An 8,957-nucleotide genomic window follows, 5' to 3' on the forward strand; every position below is an offset into this window, starting at 1 on the left:
CAAATTCGTAAAAAATTAAATATTGTATAATTCAAACAATAAAAAACAAAAGAAATAGTGAGTGAGTGACATCATCGACTCTCTCATTTGGATGTAACTGGCTCGTTCATATAACTATTTTGTTGAAAATAAGCGAAACTTTGAAATGTCATAACTTTCTTATTTTACATCCGATTTTGATGAAATTTTCAGCATTGTGCTTGTCTGATTTTTCTCTATTGATTCAAATCAACATTTTTCTGAGGTGGACTTGACCTTTAAGTAAAAACTATTTTATTCATTTTATTCGTTTTCGCCTTGGTCGCTCCCCTAGTGAATTAACTGATTGATGGCATTTATTCTTTTTCATTCAACAATTCAACAAAAGTTACAATGTAAGGCAAAACACAAACATATAGTAGGTTACACAGAAATGAAAAAAACGGGACCCACTGGAAAGCAAAGCTTGTTAGTATGGGTTCCCTGCAATAAATAGTTAATTGAAGTATATATTTGATCAATGAAAATTCAAATCGTAAATTAAAAAGGTTTGTACAATGAAAATGAATATTAATGGGGTCAAGCTTTTTATGCCTACTCACTTATGTGACGATAACAATAAAAATATTACATCATGCATACCCCTGCTGTATAAAACAAATCCTGAGTTCAGGAGTGTGTGAACAGACAATCATCTGGACAAGACAGGACGAAAACTAAAAACCAACCAAACAAAAATGAACACACCCACACAAACAAAACAGGACAAAAGTAACAGAACAGGACATCTGATATCGCTTTATATCTAGCGCTAGATCGCCATAATAATATTGCGGCCGTATTGTGCCTGGCCCGAACTGCAACAACATTAATCTAACACTGTGCACTCATAGGACAGAAGCCCATTTTCGCTCGCTGGAGTGCTCTTTCTTACCAAGAACGCACGCCACCGAAAATCTGTTCGCATGATCTCAAAAGAAGTTATCTAAATAAAATAGAGTAAAATTCACACCAACACACAAGATTCTATCAAAATCTGATGACCGTGAAGTTATTTAATTTTCACCAATATCATCGGTCCTGGTCATGGGTGTCGATCGGTATTCTTGGTTGGGGGGGATGATTGACACAAATGTTCTTGTGGATGGGGATATTTCAACATTACCCCCACTAAAATCACAAGTTAGGACATTTGGGAGTGGTTGATATGCATGGTGTTCTTGGAAATTCCTTCATTGTTGTAGTGTACTATACTTGTATAATTTTTTTGAAAATTCAATTTGTGTTACAAGTAAGCCTATTCTAAACTCATACCAAGAAAAAAATGACAAAAATTGACTGGATCATGTACATAGTGATCTGTTTATTGAGCATGATGTATACACAGGGGCGTCGATCCATTTTTCAGATGGGGGGGGGGGGCCAAAATTATGAATCAACGTTCCAAAGGCGCTCGATCACAATATATATATATATATATATGAGAAAGAGACACATACCTCACCTTCACCAACAATGCGAGCGCGAAGCGCGAGCTAAATTTGTTTAGTATGTCATGAAAATAGGAAAAATGTACCTGTTTAGGTTTGTTTGTAGTAACTCATGAGGAGGGTCGATGCATGTATCTCACTAGAGAGCGAGCTGAAATTTCTTTATATTCTGACCTGAAAGCTTGATATTCTAAGCATTTTTGGTACCAATGATTAAGATGGGTATCTAGAAGAACAATAGATGCGAGCGCGAGCTGAAAATTTTGATATTTTGATCTGGAAAAAGGACACTTTAATGGAAGATATATATCCAACAAAAGATTATTGCAAAATCAAAGTTCTTTTGAGGTTTAGAATTGAAAACGGGACATTATATTCACCTATATAATCATGAAAAGTATGGGTTTTTGGTACATGATGCGAGCGCGAAGCGCGAGCTGAAAATTTTTATATTCCAATCTGAAAAGCAGACATTTTGAGCACGATTTTAAATCAAAATCGAGTTGGTATCTCATACCCCTTTCATAAACCCCATTAAAATGAATTAGGCGGCTAATAGCAGCATAATTTGGTCGTAAAATTGGAGGAGGACAAGAGTTATCCGCATTACTCTGATGCTGCTATTATCCGCATAATAGCAGCATCGGGACAAGATTTTGAGTTTATGAACGCATTTCCAAATTATGCGGATAATTGCCATGGTGCGGTCACAAGGTCACCCTTTTCCAACACAACCGCATCGGAGGGGGCGTGTCCAGTTGTCATGGCGATTATCCCCCTTTTTCAGGACGGGCGCTCGTAAAAATAATGCGGCTTATTTTCGGAGTTTATGAACGCAATTTTTATTGAATTATCCGCATTACTCTTAGGCGGCTAATTGGAGGATAGGTTTATGAAAAGGGTGCTGATTTCAGTGTAGCATTACAATCCTATTTTATTTTTTAGTTGCACATACGGAATTATTGGGGGGGGGGGGCAAAACGATATGTTTGCCCCCAATATTTTCATTGGTGGGGCGATCACCCCCTGCCCCCCCCCACCCAGGATCGACGCCTATGTGTATACAACTTCTCTCTTAAATCTAACCTGACTGGCAATATCTTTATTCTTCTTAATGCATGATGATAAAATGCAGATTCGGACCAATTAAAACTAGCACAGATTACAACCTGTGTGGCTTCTCGTGCGCCATCGGGCTTACCGTCATTCCTTTATTTATCTTGCAACCCTTTTACTCCCGTTTATTTTTCCACCCTTTTGAATTAATGATTTATTTAAATTAATTTATTCACCACTGTTGGGATGGAACACCCTATCAACAAAAGTTGATTTTCGTTGGGGTCCTTTTATGTCATGTGTTGAAAAATATCAGATATATAAACATTTCATTCTTTTTCATCTTGAACCTCCACCCATCTGTTTAATAGTCCTGAAAAAGAATGTTTTTATTTAATAACAATATACACAAATTGCGAGGGAAACAAACTGATTGATGGCATACTATAATCATCATGATCAAACTTTTCATTTTTCATCATCATTATTATAATTTTTCTACCCTAAATTATTGGGGGGGATGATAATACAGGCCATCCCCCCCACTTGAAATATTGGGGGGGATATATCCCCCCCATCCCCCCCGTGATCGACACCCATGGTCCTGGTACTTTTTTTTTTTTTGGGGGGGGGGGCCGGGGAGCGGTAATAAGCTCCCCATTCACCGTTCCATCCGTACGCCAGTTGGCTTAGCTAGATTATTTTGTGAGGGGGTATGCAGGCTAATGGCAAAGTGACATTGATTTTCGAGAAAAAAAGTGAAAGTAAGCAAAGCGACCAAACTTGTCGAGTGGCGCGTTTGCATTTTCTAAAATGAAATCGAAGAATTTTGTGTACACTTTTGGTGAGTTTTTAAAGAGGTTAGTTTACAAAATTTCGGAGGCAGCAACTCCCCCCCCCCCTCAGTGCGTACGACCATGCTGCACCAAAAGGATTGGAATAATTATTGATGTGTTAATTGATAAATAACTTGATTGTTTAATCATATTTATGATTTGTAATTGATAGTATGTCTAGAGTTTAGTCCCACCCTTTCCTTTCCTTGTTTTTATTTGGCAATAAGTCATGATTGACTATTTTTGCCACTCACTGTATCTAGAGTAGGGTAACAATTTTATTCATTATTATTATTTTTCCTCCTTTTTTTATTATTTCCTGTATATTCATTCCTTTTTTTCATCAATCAACAGTTTAGTTCTCAAATCGACAGGGGGCGCTGTTGATTAAACGTCTCCGGCCGGTGCCGAAGAAGCTCTCTAGAGTCTAGATTCAAAGGAAGTCTACCGTATACTCTCCACATATTCAGCAGCTCACAGTACCATTTAAAAAAAAGAGTTCTCATATTTTGGCCCCAAATTGATTACTAGCATATATTTTTTGATCAAAAAGTATTTTTTTGTGGACTTAATAAATTTCTATTCATAATTGATTTAGTGACTTTTCAAACCTGTGCTTTGTCACCTTGGGTGGCACCAAGATATTTTGATAACGAAAAAGATATAAAAAGGGCAATTCCATCATTTATTTACATCCAACCCCTCCCAATACGAAATAGTTCCTGAACTATTTTTTCGTTCTCTAGTTCATAAGAAAAACTATAATGCTCTTGAACTACATGGCTTGATGTACAGAAAAGTGGGGTAACTTTATGGGGGAAAAAATGCTGCTTCTAGTTATTGTAAGATAACGTAATAGGGGTAATATAGTCCCCCCTGGCACTGCCTTGAAATAAGGGTGTTTTGGCTCCATGAAGTACATCAGAACAACAAGAACATTGAAAATGCCCTTCAAAACAATGAAAAACCAAGGCTTTGTCGAAAGTTGGCAAATCAAGAGTAGCTTCGTCCAGGACTGTGGACAAATGAAAGAGTTGCAATTTTTCATCAGCTACAATTAAAGCTTAGGACGAAACTGCTGTTCTCGTACACCAATTCAGTAGACAAAGACCTCCTAGCTATTCATTGTCATTTGACAGGCATTTTCAATATATTTACTGTGTTTTTTAATTTGTCATGAAATGGAACGAAAACTCCGATATATAGGATCTTGGTGGTGGTTATTTTTTTTTAACCTGATTGAAGAAAACATGAATGCTTATAAGTGAGCAACCAGAGGACTGATGGCTTAATGTCCTCTCTGAGGGACCTGGTAATGAGGATTAATGCCTTACCAAAGGGCACTAGCACACCAAACGGGAATCGAACCTGGGTCACCGAGATCCGAATCCCCCGCTCTACCGACTAAGCAATATTGTGCCTCTTGACCACATCAAATGAGAAAAACTCAAGTGGATCTAGTTAACTTGGCAAAACACATCTTTATTTTACCTGTACAATATATATCTACAACAGTACTTGCCTTCATTAAGAATGAGATTTATACATCAAAACAAGCAGAAGGCATAAGAGAATTACATGTATTCTTTACATGAAGGAAGCACAGAATTGAAGTATAAAAGTACAAATGTATTTAAACCACGTATGTACACATTTGACATAGTTACATACATTTGCTGAGCCGTTAATCATACATAATTTACATAGAGAGCTCTTTTTAAGCTTGGTACAAAAGCAGATTATCATAATAATAAAATGACGAAATGTACACAAAAAGTGTAAAATGCAGTTAAAGCGAAAACTTAGAAAATGGAGTCCATGAATAGACTTTGTGATTCAAATTTTAGAGATTTCATAACTTATGAACAGCATTATGAAACACCAACCCGGGGGCTGGTCGTAAGAGCGACATTAAGAAAGACTGCTGATCTTATCTTGTGGTAAATGATATTCACCATTATATGTTCATTGGTGATTATTTAGCATGTAAGAAAGGTTCACCAGCCGTTCTTAAAGTCACACTTCACTAACAAACAGCATTATCAAACACCCACCAGGTATCCTTTATATATCCTAAATAAAAAGAGATGGAATATGCTTCATATAAACAGAATATAACTGAACTAAATACTTACAAATGAATATATCTATGAAGATGAAGTCCAACTAAAATCAACTACATGATGAAACTAGCTCATTTAAAAAAGAAATATATTAATTTATCAAGAAACACTTCTGTGAGAGAGTAAACTATTTAAAATCACTTTTCCCAGACTTCAACAATATCTACAAATGGTAAAATAATACCGATGCATTTATTATAAAAAGGAAAAATAACAAATTTAAATCATAAAAAGCAGCGTGAAAAATATAAAATATCAAAAAGATGGAAACTATGGATACAAACAATTGTCACGAGATTAACACATGATTGTGCATTGTCTGATTAAATCACATGAAATCTTAAAGATCACAGAGGCACTACAGTTTTCATTAAAGGTCAAGTCCACCTCAGAAAAATGTTGATTTGAATCAATAGAGAAAGACCAGACAAGCACAATGCTGAAAATTTCATCGAAATCGGATGTAAAATAAGAAAGTTATGACATTTCAAAGTTTCGCTTATTTTTAACAAAATAGTTATATGACCAAGCCAGTTACATCCAAATGAGAGAGTCCATGATGTCACTCACTATTTTTTTTTATTGTTTGAATTATACAATATTTCAATTTTTACGAATTTGACGATTAGGACTTCCTTGTCTGAAGCACAAAATGTTAAAATAATGGTATTCCACGTGTTCAGGGAGGAATGAAACTTCATTTCACATGACAATGACGAGAAAATAAAAATATTTCATATTTCATATAATAAAATACAAAAGAAATAGTGAGTGATGTCATCAGTTCCTCATTTGCATACCGACCGAGATGTGCATATAACTGTTTTGTGAAATGAAGTGAAACTTTAAAATGCCATAACTTTTTTATTTTACATCCGATTTTGATGAAATTTTCAGTGTTATGCTTGATGATTTTTTTTCTTTTTATTCAAATCAAGTTTTTGTTGGGGTGGACTTGTCCTTAAAAAAAAGATATATATAGAATTTAGAAAAACTCTGCATTTAAAATGCAAAGATTAGTAAATGAACATAAATGTATTGGATTGAAATGACATAAACTTGTTTGTCCTGATGTTGTACACTATGGCTAGATAGTTGGAATAAAATAAGACTACTTGCTAAACTACTTTATTTATTTAGAAAGCTGATTTAAAAAAAGAAATTATATTGTCTGAAACATCAGCATCAAGAAAAAATTGTCATATTACAGTGGTAAAATTGAAGTCATAACTATAATTATTTGATTTTTTTCAGATTTCTTAAATTTCGTTCAAAATTTCATGAAAATGATATTTGGACTTTTCACCATTCTATCACAACAATGAACATTGGATTTTAACTGAAGCTAATCAGTACACACTCTAAATTGGCAAATTTTCATTAAAAATAAAAACAATCGCTAATATTCATTTAGACCAAATATTATGCAAAGCATATTGAAAAGTATTCAAATAAATAGAAAATTAATGATTGTTGCAGATTTGAGGAGCAAAGACAGACTTTTTTTTCTCAACCTGATAAAAGATATTCATCTACAGAACAGAACATCCAATATGGTAGCAGAATTAGCCAGTCTTCACCACATCAGACATACTGCTTGCGTTCAGCATGACGGCAAAAACACTAAATGCAGCCACTGCCTTGATTATAGGCTATAGCAGCTTTAGTGTGGAATGACATCAATTTTGATGCAGCTTCTATAACAGTCTTCTAATGTCCTACTCATATAATCAATAAATATGTATGGAATGTATACAAAATGTAATGCTGTGATAAAATTGAGCATCAAGTTATCACAAAAAGATTAATAAAAAGGAAATTCAATTATCAAGATTTCCTTGATCTTACAGTGAAAGATCCAGGTGACTTCAAGTTCAATGATGGTATTAGAAGGGCAAGAAAAACTGAAATAATAGTAACATTACTTTACAAGATATGAATTAAAGCACAGGTCACTTCACCCGATTCAAATCTCTTAAAACCTCAGATATCTGTTCAACTTCAGAGAAATTTGATGTAGAAGATGTATGTAACATGGTTTGCACAATCTGGAGCCCGCAACACAAAGCTTAGCAATGATCGTAGACAAATGTTTAATGAATGCTTGCATCAACTACAATGTACGATCAATCATGGAAATCAAGCGTACTATTGATTTCTAAGTTTTGTGTTAAGGTACCCAGATCGAAGCATGTATAATACTTTATTAAACTTTGACAAATATACTAATAATTATGGAGGCACTTGTGGATCGGGGGGGGGGGGGGGGGGGCACAGTTGGTCCATGCCCCCCTCCTTTTAGGAAGCAAAATTAAAATTTGTCTTGTACAAATGCCATTTCAACAGAAGTGTGACACCTTTTTTTACGGGGACTAAATATCATTAATATTTAGTTAAGCATATTTTTTCATTCTTAATTAATTTTTTTTTGCTTGGTAAAAATGTGCCCCCCGCCTGGAAAATCCTGGATCCACCTCTGTATTGAGGGTCAACTTAATGCAATTTTACCGGTTCCATTCTTTTCAAATACATGTATAACAATAGGAATATATGGATGAAAATGCTATAAAATCAATACTGAATATTTTCCTTGTATTCAAGGTAATAAATTATATAAAATCAACAAAAAAATATAAACGCATATTCTTGACTTTGAAAGCATAGTCATTTCTAGGCCCTGTGACATAAAAACATGCAATCGATTGTACAATTAAGCGTGACTGTAATCTACTGCAAACCATGTACAAAAAGTTATGATCAATCGTAACATTAATCGTATCTCTATATGCTACACCCCCTGTCGTACCCTTCCCATCACTGAATAGAGATTGAAATATAAAAACAGCTTGCTCTTTGCATAGACAACATGGATATCAAAAATTTAGGCACTTGCGGCATACATATATCATTCTTTCAATCTTTGAAAGGAAATAACATCAAATGAGGTTTCATATTGATCCAAATATTACAAGAAATGTTTATGAGTACTGATATACTCTGATCAAGTCAAATATTTTGGAACATAAATATCTGCTATGGCATGGCAACTTTTCATCCAGTTTGCTATCATCTAATATTTTGTCAGATGGTAGCCTATAATATCCACATTCCAACAAGTAAGGAAATGAATAGAGAATAATGAATGTTGGAAGATTGAATAATCTTGACCTTAATCATGAAAGCTGTGTAACTCTATAAAATGAAGACAAAGTAACCATAATCATGAATTCTTAAATGAAAAGGGTTCCTAAATTGAGAATTGCTTTGACCTGACCAATTATCAAAGTACTGAAAAGTCAACATATCCAGTATTATCCATATTATATCTGAGTACTACCACAAGCCTGAATCGATGAAACTACTGCGCGTTCTGACCTGTGTGAGGGACAGAAGCAGTACTTACAGATGGACCTCTCGCAGCCTGGTTTGTAACAGTCCAAGGGCGATACAGAGGCGGGGCACAAGATACCCCT

This window comes from Lytechinus variegatus, chromosome 19, assembly GCF_018143015.1.
Source record: "Lytechinus variegatus isolate NC3 chromosome 19, Lvar_3.0, whole genome shotgun sequence".
NCBI lineage: Eukaryota > Metazoa > Echinodermata > Echinoidea > Temnopleuroida > Toxopneustidae > Lytechinus > Lytechinus variegatus.